Source organism: Pleurodeles waltl, chromosome 3_2, assembly GCF_031143425.1.
Source record: "Pleurodeles waltl isolate 20211129_DDA chromosome 3_2, aPleWal1.hap1.20221129, whole genome shotgun sequence".
In the NCBI taxonomy this organism is placed as follows: Eukaryota; Metazoa; Chordata; class Amphibia; order Caudata; family Salamandridae; genus Pleurodeles; species Pleurodeles waltl.
Genome location: NC_090441.1, coordinates 102,138,292 through 102,159,807, shown reverse-complemented (window position 1 = coordinate 102,159,807; position 21,516 = coordinate 102,138,292). Strand labels below are relative to the sequence as shown.

General features: G+C 43.7%; 1 protein-coding gene across 1 annotated transcript in view; it reads right to left on the bottom strand.

Moving 5' to 3' along the window:
• The window catches only part of LOC138286353 (uncharacterized), a 1,286,679-nt gene that overhangs the window by 935,130 nt on the left and 330,033 nt on the right, over positions 1-21,516 (bottom strand). The window lies entirely within an intron of this gene.

The window sequence follows — 21,516 nt, the reverse complement described above, 5'->3', positions numbered from 1 at the left end:
GGTCTAGACATATTTAAACAGTGGCATCTTTATAAAATAATTGTGAAAAATTCTGAGGGGGGCCCAATGATGTTTATTTTTCAACTGGGGGGCAGCATTAAGAAGTTTGGAGACCACTGCGCTAATGTGTTGCCACTGTATGTATTAGCGCATAAAACCAAGACCTACTGGATGTCTAAATTGGCTTTCTCCACTGACCCCTCTTTTTCTTTTTCACCCACTTCGTTACTCATCCTTGCTGTTATATCATCAGATTTTGGGTGATATGCTAACTCCATCACGTCTGGCTCTGTGGCCCTTTTTCTGCAAACCATTAGTTTTTCACATGATGATGCACATTCGTCCATTTCGTCGCCCCCTCCCCTCTTTTGCTGGGACCGCCTGCCCTCATGACGCATGGGTTGTTTTTAGCTTGTCAGTGCTTCTTTTGAAATGTCTTCAAACATGAATTAAAATAAAACGTCCTTTTGGTGTTCCTCTAGTAAAGAAAGCTTGTTGTTTTTGTTGATAGATGGCATGGAACCACAGAATCAGCCCCTCCCTGGCAGAAAGAGTGGCTGTCCTGGTTGCTGTGATAGTGTGCCTAAAATAAGGCCCGTGTACTAACCTTTCACCTCCTATAATGTTGGTTATGGAGCCGCAGTCTCACAGGATTTAGAAAAAGAAGCAGACAGAGCAGTGAGAGATGGCAGCCATGTTTGGAACATTGTGGTTTTCTGTTGTGTTTCAGGAGCTTGTTGGACCCTTTATTTCGGATACCTAGTGCACAGAAGGAATTGCCCACTGACCTCCCTCCCCCTCTCCAGCCGCTGATTGAACTGTGAAATACATCAATAAAAAGGGTTCAAGACCCTACCTTATTGAACGCAGATTGCAGAAAATGGGTGTGGTCACCTCGTCTTCTGCCTACGCTGCTCAGTGTAGGATGGAGACCTGTTACATACAGTTCGGAGCTGTAGTAAGTTAGAGACGTCTTGGGAGAGGGAGTGTTTTCCTGCTTGGGCTCGGTGATGGGGTGGAATATACCACCCAACCCTAGGTTGGTATCTCACACATTACTAGATAATGAACTATACCTTCTAGCACAACTCTAGTTGGGGCTGACTGAGGATAAAAGAGATGTTGCTCACCAATGGAGGGTTGTGAATTCACCTTCAGCTGAGGAATGGTGAAAAGGACTCGTCCTCATTGTGAGCTGGAAAAGCAGGTTTATGACACCAGAGGATGCCCCCATAAGTACATGAAAATGTGAAGGGGATGGGCAGACTACCGTGGGGTTACCACTGATCCAGTGGTTTCCCTAATGCAATAATAGAGGCTAAAATACTTCAGGGGAAAGCTGTGCATAATCCTGAGACAGGAAGACCGCTGTGAATTTGCTGAAAGAGGAGGGGTTGAGAACTGTTGGAAGTGAGGTGGCGGGTCAATGGGAATTAGAAGGAATGCACCTTATTTGATGTTGCCATATTGTAATTTATTTTTTGTGAAGAGACTTTTCTCTTCAAGATCAATAAAATGTGCTTTAGATAAATAATCAGAGTTCAGTGGGGCCCTCGGGCACCTGGGCCCCAGGTGCCACTGTTCCTGCTGCACCAATGGAAGCTACGCCCCTGAATGTATCATTATATCAGCTCACGAATGATATATGATTTCACCCTAAGATCAAAACTAGCCTGACATTAGTTTTCTTCCGGAGTAAAATATCTGTAACTCTCGCCGTGACCTCAGTCTGCTATGCAATTTCCCTGAACGGTCCTGGTACACGGTGTTTCATTCCAGATTATAAAAGAAATGCGCAAATGAGTAAAGGGAGAGAAGAAGGGAGAAAGGAGTTATTTTACCTTCAGGTCTAAGCCAAGGCATCCCTTGATCTTTTGAATGCTGATGGGCATGTATTGTTGGGTTAACTTTCTTTGCAACCTGTAGGTTTTTAGCAGCAATGGATATCGCCATGCAGGGGCGGCTCCTTTGCAATGGCGAAGGAGCGTCGCCCCCCTGGCTAAGCCAGGAGATAAAAGATAAAACAATATTTAATTATCGTTTTATCTTTCATCTGCTGGCTCAGCCAGCAGTATGTTCAGGGTGGGGGGGGCTGGGTTGTGGGGTGGGGGGAATGGGGGAGTGCACTAAGTGTGTATGTGTGTTTGGTCAGCCGTCTTAGGGGAAACAGCACAGACCCCAGGCTTGTGTCTGAGCGGCACTACGAGCCGCTCAGACCAATCCTGGCGCTGCTTACATACTATGTTTAGAATGTAAGCAGCGCCAGGATTGCTGGGGAGCCTGTGCTGGTGTCCCAGTGAATGCTGGGAAGCCACATAGAGGGAAGAGGAAGCGGCGACGATGGGAAAAAGGTACGTTTTTAAAAATTATTATTATTATTATTATTTTTTTTGACGCCCCGGCCCTCACCACACCCCTCCCCTCAAGATTTGCAGCAGCCGCCGCTGCCGCCAAGTATGTTGCTAACAAGCTGGAAAATGCCAGCATTGTGGCCTGCCTTCTCCATGATGTATGACCAATAGTAAGGCGTCTTAATGCCACTCTGCTTTGATTTATGCATTGTAAAAACATGAAAAAGAGGAGCTGCTGTGCGACTGTCAGTAAATAATTTATTCTGCAACACTATCTGTGTGCAGACATGCACACGCAGGGTGTACATAGCTCAAAGGAACTAAAAAGCAGGAGGCTAGGAAATTATGAAGTCTTTTTGGCTTACACTCTGCATCCTCCCGTCTTTCATAACATGTAGAGACAAAACTAGTTATCTATTCGACAACAAAGCCACTAACAACCATAACAGAAACCTGTAGTGTATGCTGCTAAAATTAAATATGTTTATTTGCATCAACACCAGGCTCACACATCCTTTATATATCAGTCAATTCCTGTGCCCACCTTTATGTATTCTTTACCTGTTCATTTCTGTTATTGTATACTTAATGCAAGTCCCTATGGATCAGATTTGCTGCTTCAATCAATCAATCAATCAAAGAGATTTATAAAGCGCGCTACTCACCCGCGAGGGTCTCAAGGCGCTGGGGGGGGACAGGGAGGAAAAGGGGCTGGGAGGATCACTGTTCGAAAAGCCAGGTTTTGAGGCCCTTCCTGAAGAGAAGTAGATTTTGGGTCTTGCGGAGGTGGGTTGGGAGGGAGTTCCAGGTTTTGGGTGCAAGGTAGCAGAAGGATCTGCCCGCGGTGGTGGTGTGTTTGATGCGGGGGACAGAGGCTTCAGAGGAGAATGTAGCAGCAGCAACCTGATTCTTTGGCCAATCAGCGATGCACCTTCGCTGGATCGGTTTGGCAGGTTGTTGCAGTTCCGCAGTCAGTTCTCCGAGCAAAGAAGTTGGCAAAACGTTTCAAAGTCCCAGGTTTCAAGTTTAGTTGGAAGTGGTGAGCTGGCACTTGCAAGGCCTCTCAAAACCTGTTGTGACCCTGTAGCTCGAAGAAGAGATCAGCCAACTGACCTTTGGTGTCACTTCTGGGGTAAAGGCAAGCAGGTGAGTCTTCCCTCAGGTTCTAGAGAGAGCAGGACAGTCCTTCTTCTGATTTTTCACAGATCCAGGAGTGTCCTGAGACCCACTATTGCAGCACTTCCTGTGTGTTTTTTTACTTTAACTATCCCACAGTACCCTTCTCCACCTAAATCCAACAAGGCGGAACTCTTCGTTCCTTAGCCAGAGCTCTCTGTGCTCCCTGTGCTTACACAGAGTTGTGGCTATGATAATGAGCAAACACTCCCTTCTGGGAGGGGCTGTTCTCTCTCTTTTAGTTTTGGAACCAAGTTGACTAGGGAGAAAAAGGGAGTGAGCTACATCTGAAAATGACAGAGATACTCAAGAATGGGCTGGGCACAACCCCCAGGCCATCCTGCTCAAGGAAAAAAACATATTTCAACACCCAAGCTTTTTTGGCCATTGGCTGGGAGCAACCCACATCGCACCACAAGGGAGCCATTCACCAGTCAGGTGATACTGGACACTAGCAGAAAGGCACATTTGGCTTAGGAAAAGAAATGTCAGATTTCTAAAAGGCTTATTTTTAAAATATTAATTTAGAATCTGACTTTCCATTAATTTGGGTTTTAAATTACTATTAACATATATCCTGGAATCTAACTGCCCCCCAAACCAGAATTAAGAATTATAAGTAAGATGGGGCCAGATGTATGACCTATTGTTTTGCAACTCACAACTTGCAATTTGTTTGCGAATCACAAATTGCGAGTGGGAAAACAAAATGTTAACCACACTGTTTGAGATTCCCAAATGGGTCGCTAGGGATCTGCCTCATTAATTTTCATGAGGCAGGTCTCAATTTGAGATCCATTTGCCTGTGACTGAATTTTCAATAACGTAGTTTTCTTTATTGAAGATTGAAAATTTCAAAAATAAAAATGAAAACATTTATTTTTTCAGTTTTATTTTTTCAGAGCAGGCAGTGGTCATTGGGACCACTGCCTGCTCTGAAAAAACATTTTCACTACCATTCACAAAGGGGAAGTTGTCCCTTGGGGAACCTTTCCAGTTTATGAATGGGTTAGCACCAATTTGAAATTGGTGTTAACTGCAATTGTTTTGCAACAGCATTCACGGTCACAAAACAATCATACATCCCCCTGTGAGTCGCAATTAGGAAGGGACACCCTTGGAATGACCCTTCTTAATTGTGAGTTGCGAACACTGTTTTGCAAGTCAGTAACTGCATACCGACTTGCAAAATTGGGTTTTGTACATAGGGAAATGTTTTTTCTTGGTCGCAAATGGGCCGATTCTGTTACTTGGCCCGTTTGCGACCATCAAAAAGCTACGTACATGTGGCCCCAAGTGTTTTCCTATGGGAGAGCTGACCTTGCTACAGTGAAAAATGACTTTGGAGGTTATTCACTGACAGGACATGTAAAACTTTAAGTGTATATGTCTTACATGTTGAATAGTATGAACCTGCCCAGTGGGAATTTGGGGCCTACCTTATAACTGACATATTTAAAAGGATGGTTTAGGCCTGGCAAAAGGTTTATTTTGTCAAGTCAAAATGGCATTTTAAACCTGTCCTTCAAAGCTTCGATGTCAGGCCTGAGTACAATGCTGCTTTAGTGCGTTCTGGAGACACAGTGTACCATATACTATGGACTTACAAGTGGATTCAATGTGCCAATTAGGTATATGCAATGCTATCATGTTTAAAAAGGCAAGTACACTGGTTAGCAGAAGTAAAGTGCACACAATCATATGGCCAACACAAATTGGTTAATCTAAGAAGGCAATAAATCTGGGGAATGCCATACAAAAATATGGTAATTTCCAACAGCTAATACAATGTTTGTGAAGATGTTACCTACTCATGTAGTTACATTGGTCTTTTTTTCAACAGTAATAAGAGCTATAGTTTATTTTATGAAACTGTACTTTTCAACCACTCTTGTGCCCTGTTCTAATGCATGTATGTGTATGTTTTGGGCCCTTAAAAATAATTCAACAGCAGAAACATAATTTAATGCTCCTCCAGGCATCACTCTAAAGTACCCGCATATCAGTCCAATCAATAGTTAATAATAATGTAAACCCTGAACATAAGGAACATTTGGAGGGCATATTTGTACACAACACAAGAGGAAGAAAAAGCTTTTCTGGTGTACCACCTGTCTAAGGCTAGGGAAGGATGGAGGGGTCAATTTCCATACTAATAAGAATCTGGAAAGAAACTATGAGAATATTTTTCAGATAACCTTTTTTTCCTTTTCTTCTCACAGTCTAGCGGGCATACCCTACAGTTCTCTTGCAAATCCTTCAGACATTGCTGCCAAACATTGTGCTTAGTTTCAAAAGAGACCTTCATAAACTTCGAAAGTGAATGAGCAGTTTCACATGACTTACCCAAAAGAACACAAACTAATTTTACCCAAGTTTATTCTTAACTGAGCTTTGGTAGATTGACATAAGCATCAAGTGAACTGTGTGTTAGGTGTTTGTGTCTGACAAAAACAACAAAAGAAGAATTCAGTCCCTAAAGTTCCAAATCAAGTTTAGTTAATTGGAAACAATGGGCACTTGGTTAGGGTCGCAGTCGCTAGCTTTTAGTCCTCTGAGCTGCTGCTGCCTGCACTAACAGAGGGAAGCAATGATGGAGTATACACCAGCCTGATATAGGGGAACTGAGCCTACATACTCTGGAAGAAGAGTCGGGACTGTGGGGTGGGGAGGGGTAAAGTGAATTCTGCTGATGGAAGCTCTTCCTGGCATCGCTACCATGTCTCCAGTTTGACACCATCAACTATGTTGGAGAAACTGTGAATGAAAAAAATGCTAGAGCACCTAGGGAAAGCCAGGCCACATACTCAACAAACACCATCCAGTGGACGACTGAGGCGGAAACAGCCAATGTCACTTGCGAATGGAGTGGTAAGGCCACATGCAGGTGAGGCAACCTTTTGTACCCAAAGTACATGGTGCTTGCTGTCACCACTCTCTCTTGGCCCACATCTGAAGAGGAAGTGGGGGGAAGGGAACTTCAGACACCAGAGGAGAAGATGTGCACACTGGCCAACACCATTGGTGGTCCTCTGACTATTCAGCCCCTGCACTGATGGGATAATCTGAAAGAATTTAATAGACTTGGTTTATAAGCACTAAAAGCGGAGGTAAGGAGCACCCAACGGTCAGAAGGCAAATGAGTCTCCTTTGGTAACATGGTGCCTGTCACCCAGAGGTGTTGATATCCAGTCTCTATTGTAAAGGGGAACATTGTGCAAGTTGTGGACAGCTGCCCATGAAGGAGGAATGCTAGCAACTCAAATATAGACAGCAATGAAGAGGTCCTTGACATAATCCAAGATACTTGGATCATATAACGGAGAGAAGGGGGAGGTGGCTTTTCCACAGACACTTATGTTTGCACTTACCCTTGCCCTGTCGGCTCATAACTGACAGCACAAGAGACACTGCAGACTTGGTGCTTGATTTATCTACAACTGAGAACCATAGTGTACATCCTTCACTATCTCTAATACGAACTGCAGAGAAACCTAAAGAAGTCACAGAGACAAAGGAACATATTGAACCTATACCTCTACTGAGGATTTGGTCTCTGCCACTTCCGAGCTAGAGAATCAGATTTCATGATGATGACAGCGGTGTGCAGGGAAGTATCCCCTAAGAAAGAAGATGTCTGCTCCTAAAAAGAATGGGAAGTGGATTTGAAACAGAAAATGTCTGAAGAGTGGAAACCTTTGTCTGAGGGACTATTGGCAGACAAATGTTGACCAGACTGGAGGTGGAAGAAATGTTTACAGAACTCTCTGACAGAAAATATTTAAATGGTAAGAGTTACAATACTTGATACACAGGAAGATACTTGCCATGTAACAAATGAAGATATAGAGAACAGGGCTAGACAAGATAACAGCAGAATCCAGGATATCGTGGAGGAAGCTGGGGGTCTAATTCTCATATTCACCCAACTACTGTTTGCCAGATCCTGAGGCTAAGGGAAGATGAGATTGAGGTGATGAAGAGAGTGCACAGAGTGAGCCTAAGAAAGGTGGTAGATGACAATGCCCCAGAGACATTGTGATTACACAAATTGTGTACCAACAGAGAGAAATGCTATTTTGGCAGACTAGGAGATCAAGCCTACAGACAAAATGATTTTACCAAATAGCCTGGCTCAGTTCCACCTGAGTAAAAGGAAGGAGACACTATGACCTGTCATGGGGACCTTTGTTCCGAGGAACTTGTTCGGAAAGGTTTGAGGTTCCATTGGACAGTACCATGCAGCCTTCAGTTATAGTTACAGTTGCAGGAATATAGGTTACTAATGTTCACATTAAAACATTTAAGGAGGGCTTAAAGTCCCTTGGCATGCATATTAATGGGAAACAGGGAAGTCTGTGATGCCCCTCATATGACTGCAATGGTTTAAGGTGCAGGACTGCAGGAATCAGAAGTAGAGACTGTTCTGCAAACATAATGGCCATTCTAGGGAGAGAGGGAGAGATGAAAAGCCAAAGACAGAGTGCCTTATGCACTCCGTTCAGGGGCTTAACTCTTCAGCTATAAGGGATCCAATCGTTAATGATTTCTTTCGTAATGTGAGATCCACAAAGTGGCAAATGCATTTTCCAAGAAGCTATTCAGCTCCTTTTTGTACTGCTGGTTAACACTGCCTAGAGGCTGCCTTGAAGGCAGAGAGATCCCAGACTCTCCTGGTCTGGTGTTTGGCAATACATCCAAAATACAGGACTAACGTTGTTACCCTCTAGCCTACAACACTCACACATGGATTGATATATTATATTCCTACACAATGATATGATGTGTATGGTTCATGATTCAACCATTGGCTCTGTATCTTTATCTTACCACAGTCCATTAATGACGACATTCATTAGCAATGACCCCGTTCTCAGAAATGGCAAGTGGAGACAGGATTGATAGCCAAATAATGGCATAAATAATGGGGCTGAACTTTGGAAAACAATGGGTAAATAATAAGAACACAATGACAATCCAGATCTTTTTCGTTTGACGCTGTAAGGTGCCTTAAAGACATTAGCAAGAGATAAACATTTGGCCCTGGCATCAGCAGTTAAGCAAGAATTATCCTTGTTACGACCTAATTTGAGGTTAAGCTGTAAGATTTGGTGGCTAGAATAGACACATTTTAGTTCTGACTGTAGACAAATTAATTAGATAAGAGGCAAAATATATATGATATAAGTGAACAGGTCAGAGGGGTTCCTGGTGGTACTTAAACAGAAAGGTAAATGAGGAGGATACAGATCACAAGCCATCGACCAACAAACTGAAAGTAAAACAGAATTATAGTCTGATTCCTGATCTCTTAGGGCCTGGAGGAAGCTTTATATTGGCTGATAGGGGAAAAGGTAAAGCTATTATTCTGTGTCTTTTAGCATTTCTCCTACATGAAGGGGGTGATGTTGTCACAGCAACCAAAACAAAGTTAATAGACCAAATATGTTTTTATCCACTGAATACTAATTAGAGGATCTCCATAGGAGATCCAGAGAAAGATCAGAGATACTGGTGGCCATTAAGGGCATTAAACCATGTAAAGCCTGGGTCCTTGTGCATTCACCATGGAATTTACAGTCATGGAACCCATATTGGTCCCTTTCTTCACCACATTATTTAATTTGTTTCCTAGAACAAAAGAGGTGATACCTTACATGCCAGAAGCAGACATTTTGGCCATTATTACCAAGCCTAGGATAGATCCTCCTTAAGTATGCCTCATATATGATTCACCACCCTACTAAATGTAGATGTTAAAGTATACATGACGGTCTTGGCCAACAAGTTATTGTTCTCACAGGCATTAGTAAGTCTCAAACATGAAGAAAAGGGAGCATTTAATATGGGACAGCAAATGTTAGACAGCATCAAGAAGCTGGTTCACCTTCGTTGAAATTCCAGAAGGAAAATGTTGAGTCATAACGGATAGCATTAGATGCAAAAAAAAAACAACAAAAAAAACTTTTGACAGGGTGTGTGAAGGTCAACAGTGTTCCAAAAAGTTGGTACCCAGAAGATGTTTGGGGCACCATATATCTCTTGAGGATTGAATCCTTCAAATCCACAGGTTATCTCAAGACTTGACCAAAACCTTGACTTTGAGAAATGTCATAGAGAAAATTTGGGGTGAGGCATTATTTCATTGCTAGGCCCACAATGCTTTGAATGTGGTGACTAGGGCCACATCACTCGAACGTGCCCCACCAAGAACATTTCAAAGCCAATGGATATAGGATTGGTGGGGGTTAATTGCCATCCGGTTCCTTCATAAAACAATGCCAAAAAAAAACACTAACACACATAACTGATACATTAATGAATGTTTAGTAATATTAGAATGTCTTGTTAAGTTCCAGGCAGCTAGCAGGAAATTTGTGGTATCAGTTTAAGTAACTCTACAGCGTGTGTCGGCTTCCACCTGCTGTTGGTGATCAACATGTGCTTCAACCATTTAATGCTAAGAAGGCATACGCTGTCCCAAAGAACAATAAATATATACCAGTATTTTGATTGTGTATAAGCTGTTCTCCAATCATATGTAAAATTATGTAAAAGTAAAAAAATTAAAATCTAAATGTAAGTTACAGGACTTTAGGTGATGTAAATTCAATGTTGTCTAAATTGTGTTCATACTGTGAGGGCAATTTTCTGGTCACAAATTCCCTTCCTAATCTCTTGTTCAACAAAATGCAGCTAAATGCCACCTTTGTGAAGGATGTAAGTGTTGATGGGAAGAAAATTCTGGGACTCATGGACATTGGCTGCTTAAAGACTGTGATGATCCCTAAACTAGCCACTGGTCCCAAGCTGAGCACACTCCTGATCCCATTGGGACACTACCACATATTCCACCACAAAAATCTCTTTAAGAATAGGAATCAAGGATATCCTTTTAGCAGTGAGATTGATTCCAAATCTACCCAAGGCTGTTTTGGGTACAGATATTCCACATTTAAGTATGTATAGTGCCGCCAGGAAGAAGAAATCCAAGAAGGAGCTGAGGACAGAAAAGCGAGCCTGAGTATTATTACCCTCCCAGGTAGCAGAACACACAACAGATTGGAATTGTGAAAATAGGGAAAGGTTTCGACAAGAACAATATCAGAATCATACCTTAGCTTATGCTTTACAATTAGGCTAAAAAGAAGGGGAGACTTACTCCACACCGGTATATCCATACTTTCAGTGGGAAAAATGACTTGTGTATAGGACATGCCTCAGGGGTTAGCCAATAAGCACTTAATAGTGCCTGCCTCATTCAAAGGAACAGTGATAAAAAAACTGGCTAACAGTCACCTTACTGGAGGGTATTAAGGGGGTGGTGGGAGCGGAGAAAAAGCAACAGGCTATCCTTCATTAAGTTTATTGGCCAGGGATATATAGAGAGGCCATTAAGTTTGCAAGAAATGCTCTGATTGTCAAAAGGTAAATCTAGTTAAGCTGTTCTTCAAGGTTTGCCTGTCACTGCCAGACCTTTCTTTGGAATTGAAATTGACCTAATATAATGTATGGAACCATTAGGGATGAGGCATAGGTATTTACTGGTATTAGTAGAATATGCCACAAGATATCCTAAGACATTTACCTTAAGGTGCACCTCAGCTGCCTATATTTGTGATGGTGTCATCCTGTATTTTTCCTCAAGTAGGGTTGCCTCATTAGATATTAACATAACAGGGTACCAATTTCATGTCTAAGCTCATGGCTAAAGTCTGTGAAAGATTAAAAATCAGTCATGTAAAAATGTGGTTTACCTTTTACAGGCTGAAGGATTGGTGGTACAGTTTAATAACACCTTGAAGCAGATAGTGAGAAAGGCGATCAGCCTGGACAGGAGAGACTGGGGTAAAGTATTACCTTTGTTGTTATTCATATTAAGAAGTGTTCCTCGGTCATCAACAAGGTTTTTGCCATTCAAACTTCTGTTTGTATAATAGCCAAGGTCAATATTGGACATGGCAATGGCCTTCAAGGAGTGGGTCAGTTGAACCTGAGGAGAACAGTTCCCTTAGTAGAATATGTAGCAGCATTGGATACTCTGCTGCAAAATCTCCATCAACTACCTGGGGAGCATGTAAGAGATGATCAGAGAGTCCAGGAAGCACAATATAATAAAGGGACCCAGCAAAGCAAATTATAAATAGAAGATAAGGTTTTGGTACTGTTACCAACCACCAATAAGATGCTAGCAAAATAGCATGGTCCCTATATGGCAACAGAAAAGATAGGATCTCTTTCTTATCAGGCAACCCATCCATAGAAAAATGATTTCCAGATCTATTGTAATAATGTGTTTAAAATGGGGGAAGCACGAGAAAACAAGCCTGGTAGGCATTGTAGAACACCAAAATCTGGAAAAGTCTGCTATGTACCCTGTATGGGGAAACAGGATCCTGGCAGAAGATGTTAGCTATAAACTCAATTTCAGCAAAACAGAAGACAGAATTAAGTTATTAGAGAAGTCTGGAGATGTATTTTCTCCACTCCTGGGGCATATCACCCAGTATAGAATGCTCAAACCAGGAGTTAAGATTGCTGCTGAATTCTGAATGTTGGATGGGCAGTTGTTAAAAAAAAAAAAAAAAGAAGAAGAAATACTGCCAATGGATATCATAGAGCCATCAAGAAGTGAATGGATGTCATCAATTGTCCTTGTTCCAAAGGGAGATCTATTTGCTTCTGTATAAATTTCCACCAGGCCAATGAGGTATCTACTTTTGTTGCTTACTCCATGCCAAGGGTAGATAAACTCATTTAACATTTTGGAGCGGCCCAATGTATCAATAGTGTGGACCTATCTAATCGGTTTTGGTAGGTCCCTTAAAGACATTCGGACAAGCCTGAAACAGCATTTGCTATTTCAGTTTAAGGGGCTACCATTTGGGCTTCATGATGCCCATGCCACTTTCCACCACCTCATGGACTAAGTGCTGCAAATCTATCTGGACTTTACAACGTCCTGCTTGGATAACATCACCCAAGTTAGTCCTTACTGGAAGTCCCATTACAACACCTAAAAACAGTGCTGAAGGCCTTAAGAGAAGCAGGGCTAACATATAACCCAGCCAAATGCACAATAGATGAAACCCAGGTATAATATTTGGGGTACTGAACTGGAAAAGGTGAAGTACATTTTCAAGTTTAAAAAATGCAGCCCAGGGGGTGTGGCTTGGCAACATGGCTGACAGGACATGAACCCTTGAGCTCCTGGCCATCCTGCATAATCCTGGCGTAAATACCTGCACATCACCACCAACAATTGACATGGATGAGGTATAGTACCTGCTGACGATGGGCACCTCCAGACTGCCGGAGAAGTGCTGAAGACTGAGGCCCAGGCGGAGGACGACAGTGGCCGTGCAGCTGCGGCGCACTGGGGAGTGCCACCACGTCGCAATGCTGTGAGGCGCTCTCGGCTAACGGAGAGGCTGCTGGGGGCCGCCCTGGTGAGAGGTGCCCCCAGCGCTAGCAGAGGCTGTTGTGGATCGCTGTGGGGAGCTGGTGTCGCAGGCACGGCATACTAATGGAGGCTCGCGGACCTGGGACAGACAGAGCCTGACAGGCTACGGCAGGAGGAGTCTGACCTAGCAGGTGGTAACAAAGACCCACATCGGAGTCAAGCAGTCTCAAGTAGATGGCAATAGAATCCTGTAAAGTTGTCCCAGGGGAGCATCACAACAAGAAGGGGGACCTGCCTGGCGAGGGTGGCCCCCTGCTGGGAATGCAATGACTAAGCAGCAGGCCCCAGGAGCAGTCCTCAGGCCTGTGCCAGGGACCTGGAATGGGCCACCCTGACAAGCTCACGTGCGGGACAGCAGAGAGGAGAACAGACGCTGCGCACTGTAGGAGGCAATAAGGTTGGGCCCCACCTGGCACCCAGCTTGACTGTTGGCCCTGCTGAGGCAGTGAGAGGGGCCACAGTGAAGTGCAGGTGGCCCGGCAGCTTGATGCATTGGTGTTGGAGCGGCCCTGAGAAGACCTGATGTGTCAGGGGGAGTGTGCCTGCATTATCTGAGGGACGGCCCTGCCTAAACCAGGGGGAGCGAGCATGGGGAAGCTGCTGCCCGACTTGTAACAGTCAGATTGAGGCAGTAGGGGACTGAGAGCAGCCAGTGCCTGTCCCCACCCTGAGAGGAGGCGGTTCAGACTGTTGATTGGAGCCATCCTGTCTACGTCAGTGTCCTGGGAACTCCTTAGCCCAGTCGGGAGTGGGCAGTAGACAGCTGGGAGCCTCATCGGGGTTGAGCTGGTGTACTGCTCCCAAACTGCTAGAACACATCGAGTCACAGGTGATAAGACCTGGCAGGTTGCTACTGAAGTAACACTGTGGGTGCGGAGCACCTGGCGCCTTCTAGCAGTAGAATATAACCCCTGAGGCCCGATAGACATTTTTGTGTCGAAAGGCACTGCGTTTCTGCAAGGGCACCAGCTGCAGTGGCTGGGAATGAGGACGTGTGACCAGGGAAAAATTGGGATACCATAATCTGGTGAGACTGGACTGCTGCTCCAAGATGTGGATCATGGGTAAGGACAGACAACTGAGTTCGCATGTCACAAACACCATCACTCAATATACAACGCTGTACCAGCAAACGCAGACACTTACGCGAAAGGGAGGGCACACAACAAAGGCTCCCAGGAGCGGAACCAGAAGCCACCAGGGCTGGACTGGTGGTGGCTATACAAGCATCTCGAACAGCGCTCAAACATAATGATGGTTGGAGGTGGGAGCCATTTGAAGAGAAGCGATTGCTGGCAGGGTCGGCTGAGGTGGGTCAGCTACCAGAGCTGTTAATGGCGGGTTTTGGGCGACATTCCGTATGTGGTATGACAGACTGCAAGAATATGGCAATGATTCGTAAAAGTGGTGTTGAAGCGTGTCCTTCCAAACATGGAGAGAAAATGGTTGTGCCCTGATGGGAGATTTGTACCCTGGTTAGAATTTCATCACCTTCGAGGAGCAGGTCATTTCTTGCATCATGCAGGTTTAGAGAGGTGACCAAACAGACCTGGCCCTCTTTCTCTGCAGCACCTGGAGCCACCCACGTCCTTGGACCTTACTGTCCTGCAGTACGGGTAGATCTCCCTGTTATACAAAGCCATGAGGGTTGACGCAGCGGGTAGCCAACTGTAGGCCTGTACAGCCTGGGATGCTGATTTAGGGACCCCATTGGATGATAGGGACTGGGCACAAGTTTTTGAGCTTACTTGATTAGTTTCTAGCAACGCCCGCTTCAAGTTAGTACATTATAATTTTCTGCGCAGCACTTATTTGACCCCTAGGGATCTCCATCGCATCATCGCATAACATCAGCTCGACTGAAAGGCTGCCCATGTTGCGGCTTTTGGGGAGCGGGCTTCCTTCATCCGGCCTGGGACTGCCAGGCGGTACAGGATTAATGGACCCAGGTGGTGGATGAATTAGTGTAGGCCACACACATAAGAATAGAGAGGACACCCCAGTGCTGTTTGTTGGGAAACATTAAAAGTCCCAAAGGTCACAAAATGGCATCCAAATTTCTGCAGTTGGTTGCTAGGCACAGGGTGGCCATCACTTGGATGGGTCAGCATGCCCTGGAGATAGAACACTGGCACAGGGACGTAGCAGAGTGGTCCCTGGACGATGAAGCTCAGCAGACGAGATGAGGTGGGTGAGGAGCTCTTTGTTTGGTGAAATTTGTGTGATAGACTCCTGGACCCAGACTGTGCCTCAACAGCTGAGGATAGCGACAATTCTAATGATAATGAGGGTCATGGCATTGAGCCCGTTGAGGAAGCTCCCTCCCTCCCCCTCTAGAAACTGGGATGGATGTCAGTTATGGGACGGCAGCCTATTTCCCTGTGCACATGTGAAACTGTGAGTGAATGCTGGATGCAACGGAGAGAGCGTCCCCGTGCATTACCCACTGTGTGCTGTGGCTCACAATCTTACCACTGCTATGTTGTGTAATATAAAACTGAAAAATAAAGGTTAAACAAATGCAGCACTGAATGTGATCCTGAGAAGAACAAAAAAAAGATGTCCACTTATCACTGGGGCTTGTAGGATATTATAGAAAATTTTCCCTGCGCAGTATATAGGAATGAGTGTGCAGAAGGCATTGTGAAACAGCAGGGTTAATTAGCTAAGGCAGTGACACTGCATGCAAAGGCCCATGCACCGCTCCAAAATATGGGATCACCTCAAGTGCTCTACACTTATTTTGATACTTAGATATATTTACCTGACTAGACATATACGTTCTGCCAAGATACGTCATAATGTAACACCAAGGCCTGCAGATCTGAGGAGACGTACAGCGTAGGTCATGTTGAACTGAACAAGCCTAAGATTAGTCTGAAGACGTTGGAAAGATGCCTGGTCAGCAGTATCAACAGCAGGACAGAGACAACTGGTAGTATAAGGAAGGTTACTTAGTCAAAGCGGACACTAGTAGTACACTAAAAACAGCTTGAACATGAAAGGAACACAATATTGTGTAAGCCCAATTTTAGTATATAAAAGGAGAGGTGAAGGACACCTTGGTGAAGCTCACAAATAGAGTTGTGCAGATCTGCCGCCACCCACAGCCGTTGTCCCTCTGTGCCTTTCACGGCTGTGTTTGGAACGGGCTTCCCAGTGCCAGCTGACAAACCAAAGTTAACCAGGGTTGTGTGGCCTTTTCCCATAGTTTATCGATTTAGCTGGATTACTATTATGCTTCTGATTCCCAGCATTGTAACTGTGAATCAGCATTGTCAATATATACAATGGTCTTAGTATTGTTTTCATTAAAGGTAAACTGTATCAGTTCTGTGGGTCGCTCCTTACAGAATGTCCTTATTGATTTGTACTTGATATAGTTTTGGGTGGTTGTGGGTCTACCAGTCCAACACAATCCCACACTTTTCATCCCTATCAGAATCACTTACAGCTTTACTTAAAAAGTAAACTCCCAGACAGGATCCCTGGGGACAACAGCAGGAACATGGTTCTGTCACCTTATAGGCAGCACTAGCAGCAGATCCAGTATTTATATGTTCACTGGGCTTGGGGCAGTGTTGCTGCAAGAGGTTGAAGATGGGGGACACATAGGTGCCGATTTTGTTCAAAGTGTAGAGCAAATATTTAGCTCCAAATATAGAGATTCAGATTAGGAAGGAATGTTTAACACACTGCTTAGGGAAATGTTGGTTGACTGTGTGATTATGTGCACTGTCATATAACTGATTTGAGTTTTTCCCAAATATAGGATTGCGATTACACAATGGTTTTTATATTGATGTTTGTTAAATGGTGTTTCTAATATGTCTTGTGATGTTAATAATGTTTATGGTTTTTTGTTTATTCTGTTGGTGCACATATATGTGTTTTACATAGTATGTGTATATGTTTCTCAACAGCCCTGAAGAAGTCCCTTTGTTTCGGAATGAAATGCGTTGGCTGTGTCTTTGTTTGCATTTTAAGATTGTGTTCATGCTCGATACAAGCAAACAATAAAGAAGGAACATTGTTTCTACATCTACTCCATGGTATTCATCGTTATTGACTGAATATCTAAATTTGGAGTGGATATGGAACACTAATCCTTACTTATGTTTCGCCATTGAAAGAATGTTTTGTACAATATTGGCAAGAGGACTCCTTCCTTTTTTGGAGTAAATTCTCATGTTGGTATAGATCTGTTCCGAAATGTTGCACCTTCTCCCAGTTTGATCTAGACCCATGCATCAGTATGCATTATTGCTTTTAGAAGTGCTTGCAGAATACCCCAGTTGGTCAATTTCTTCCGCTGAGTAATCCACCGAGCAGGCATATACTGTGGCTATACAGGGCGAGTGGTGCGGTGTGCCAAATATGATAATGGCATTATGTTATCTATTGTGGACACCTTTTGTCTGAATCCTGTTTAGTATAGCAGTGTTGCCTTTTCTTTTCTGCCCATTGCTCTAAGGTGCGTAATTGTGGCATATGCTTTTGCTATCACATCTAGTACAGCTGTCAGCGCATAGCTTGCTGATCTCCTGTAGTCCCCTTTTTAGGTCAAGCATAGGCAGCGCACATGCGCTGTTTGCAAGATATGCTGTATTCGCTCTATGGCCTTTTATTCACGCCCACTATTGGCATTTGTTCTTTGTTGGGCCATTCAGAAATGCTTGGTTTTAATTGGTGCATTGATTCTGATTCTCACACCTTTAGGTGCTTGGTTCTCGCCCAGGCAATTTCACTCATTGTTCTTTTTTGTTCTCCATCCCCACACGTCCACGGTTCCTCCTGGTTGTCCATCGCAACATATGGTGACCAGATGGCTCCACAGCTTTGCACATCACTTACTCTCCATGTGCCGTTCCCCTCACCCCTCCCACAACACTGCTTCTGATTACATCTGGGGTTATTTTATTCACATTTATTGACACCTGGTGTACAGGACTAGGATGTTTGTTAAAATGCATGCTTTTGAACAGGTTTTAAAACAACTAAATAAGTTTGTGTAAAAGCACTCCTCCAATGTTCCCCGGCACACGCCGTCCTTCCATTGTTTTTACGTGGTTACTGTGACAGCTGTTGTTGGAAATGCTGAGAGCATAGTTGAGAAATGCACAACTGTATTTCAAGCTGTGACTAGTCCCTCGTACCATTAGTGTAAGCAGAGAAATAGCAGGCTCAAAACCTCGCGCTGTGCCTCGCCCTGCTCCAGACAAGTCGCACTGTCTCGTACTTTGGATATTCCAGCCTGATGATCACCTGGTATGACCACTTAGTATGTGTATGACGACTTTTTGTGCCCAGCCTAACTACCAATGCAGGGCTACATGGAATTATGTGACAGGGAGGACCAAATTATGCGTCAGGGTTGACCAATTTGTTTTTGGGCTACTGTCACCCCAGGATTCTTGTAACCAAAATAGTTCCTAGGCCCAACGGCCCACCCTCTGTACACCAAACCAGAAAAGGGCTTATTCATGAGATCAGGAAGGCTAGCAATAGCCCTTTGTGCCAATTCTCTAAGGAAGTCAACATTTCATCCAACTATGCATGTGGCATATATGGTGTGCCGAGATAGATTGCTTGGTGCAAAAACCTTGCAGCCCCTGAAGTCAAAGAATTTGAATTTATAGTCCAAAGGAGGTGTGGTGAATGTACTGGGATTCAAATATGCTTGAACCACTAAGCCTTGCAGTCACAAAAACATAGTTAAGAATTTGCAATCAGAGAATACAGACATATGGTGTTGTGCAATCTATCTGTGTTGTGCTGGGCCAGAGAAGGATTTCTCCCGGACAGTTAATACAGGCCACGACAGAGCTTTATTTCAAGGCAGAAGGAGGCTGATGAATTTCCATTCAAATGTTACCACATTTTGAGTGCCTTTGCTGCCTTCTATACTATAGCTGTAAAAGAACAGACTTTCAGAGAAGGTGGACCAGATGGTAAGGAATATGACCTTCTGTGGTGTATCAATGCAGCTAGCATTTTGGAAGTCCAGGAAAAGGCTAGCATCCATCTGATATTGCGGAAGCCTTAAAGTCACCTTGTTGAGCATGTCTAAGGTGTCAGAGTCACAACTGAAGATTCCTCCAGTCAAGCAAATCTCTGGACTCCAGGTAGAGGCTCTCCCAGGGGCTGATTCTTGAAGAAAGTTGTGACCTTTTTTCTCACTACTTGAATATTGACTCTGAATTTGAGGATGGTGGTGACAATGAAGGACTCAGGCTACTTTTGGGGAATTGCCCAGGTGGGAAATGGTCCTGAAGATATACAGAATGGCCTTTTGAAAGGCCTTGCCGAAGGAAGAGTGGGCAGCTGGAGCAGGAAACTCTGATTTTATCTTTTAAAGAAGTGGAATCAGCTCCAAAGATGAGGAAGGGACTGATGTTGGGGAATAGTTCTAACATGTCCCTGGGAGCAGAAACGCTTCCTTTAGGAAGAAGAGGATTACCTAGGTTTGTGGCATGTTTGTGCTTTTTGTTGGAAGATCCTTTGGGATACTATTCCCTGTCAGGATATTTATGTAAAGGAGGGTAGAGGGATTGCACTGGGCTCTTTCCAACAGCCTCCTACTACCACATTGCATTCGGGTGCAAGGACAAATAGGAGTCACAGGCCAGAGGTTGTTATCTGAGCTCAGACACTACATGCAGATATTCTGTGAGTCCAACAAAGACATCTTCTTGTGAAACAGCTGGCAGAATCTGAACCCCAAGGCCTTAGGAGGTGATACTTAACTTTCCTGCTGTCAAACTCGTTCAGGAATTCAAACAGTGAAACACTGAGAAGAACTCTGGCCTGCCGAAGTAGAGCTGGAAAACACAGGAATGGGTGCCAGTGGGCCAAAAAGTGACACATACAGCCTGATGTCGCCCCATCTAGAGTTGAAGATGCCACAACTAGAGTAGTGCCACCTGGTGGCACTGGTGAGCCATTGCTGCAAAAAAAGACTCCAAATCCGGTCTGGGGCTAGGAGGATATTCCTAAAGTGAGGAATCTGCAGGAAGAAGTACTCATGAAAGCCCAACATACAGTCTATCAAGGTACACATGTGTAAATAAGGTAACATATTCTCAACCTTGGTAGATAGGAAAAGCTCAGAAAAAAGTGCATATAGGAGCTGCGCACAACAAACTAATCATTGCAACAACAGAGGTGGAAATATAGTATTTGCAAAGACCATATCAGGTTTAGAAACAAATATTTAACTTAATTAAAAAAATAAGATTAAACAATAAAGGGCAGGGGCTGGTACAAAACTAGCAAAATGAAAGAAATTAGGAAAAATTATCCAGTTAAGCTTAAACACCGCATTAACCATTGATGTCACACCCCAGCCCCACCCTTGGAAAACCTTAGACTTCACACTGGTCACAGTTCCTTTAGTGCACAAGACCAGTAGAAGGTGTTAGGTTCTTCTCAGTCCAAGCTCCCGAAATTTGGACTCCTCTTTCTTCCTTAATCGGATCATCTTGGCTTCTGAAGACCACTCAGAATACACCTGTTCATTAGTAAGCGCCTTCTCAGCTCTCAGCCCTAGGTACTGTATCTTGGAAGAAGTTTCCTGAAACCACCCTAATAACGTGTATGTGCCTTTTACCAGTTCAAATAATACTACAATAACTATTACTAATTCCTCTACTGTAACTACTAGTACAACTGCTGCTACTCCTCCTCTTTGTACTACTAGCAATGCTAATAATACAGTATTACTACTATTAGAGCTAATACAACTAATAAAACTTCAACAACTAATATTGTAATTACTTCTATTATGATTAGTGCAACTGGTACTACCACTAGTATCACTATATCTATGGGATTGTCATGTGCAGACAGATACAGATAAAAAACACTTTTTGTTTGGAAGGCATAACTCTTTTTAAGATTGTACTTTTCGGGCCAAATTGAACAAGGAGATTTTAATAGACTCTATGTCACTTGACCGGTCACTTCATATTCCATGTCTCAAGTACATTAAAGACCTTTCTCAGAGCCTAGGTAGGAGTGAGACGTTTAGGTCTCCAGAGGGAATTGTTAGGTCTGACCGCAAATGGGCAAAAGAAAACTTAGGTCTGACCTCAAATGGGCAAAAGAACACTTCGTCCAGCTCAGGTCTATTTCAAGAGAAGAGGTTGCCCTTTTGGAACCTCGAGTGCGAGACCACCTCCTGTTGAAGACTATTACTTTTATTGAACAATATCATTTAATTATAAAAAGTACTTACAAGTGTTTCTTGTTAACCAGATGTAAGTTTGATCTTTCCCACTTTTTGTTAGCATTAGGAGGAACAGGGGTCATTCACCTGAACCCTGTGGTTGTGACAATCTGTCCCCGCAGGACACCCTGCATTTCACTATCTTCTGCAAATTCTACCAGTACTTTATTTTGTTGTTGAAAAAAATGAACTTTTCTCAAGTACGGCCTGCCCTCTTGTATTTTCAGTTTCTACCAGAAGAAATTGTTTTTAATGTGGGATGCTTTTTAAAAGCTGCAATGAGATTGAGGAAAACCTCT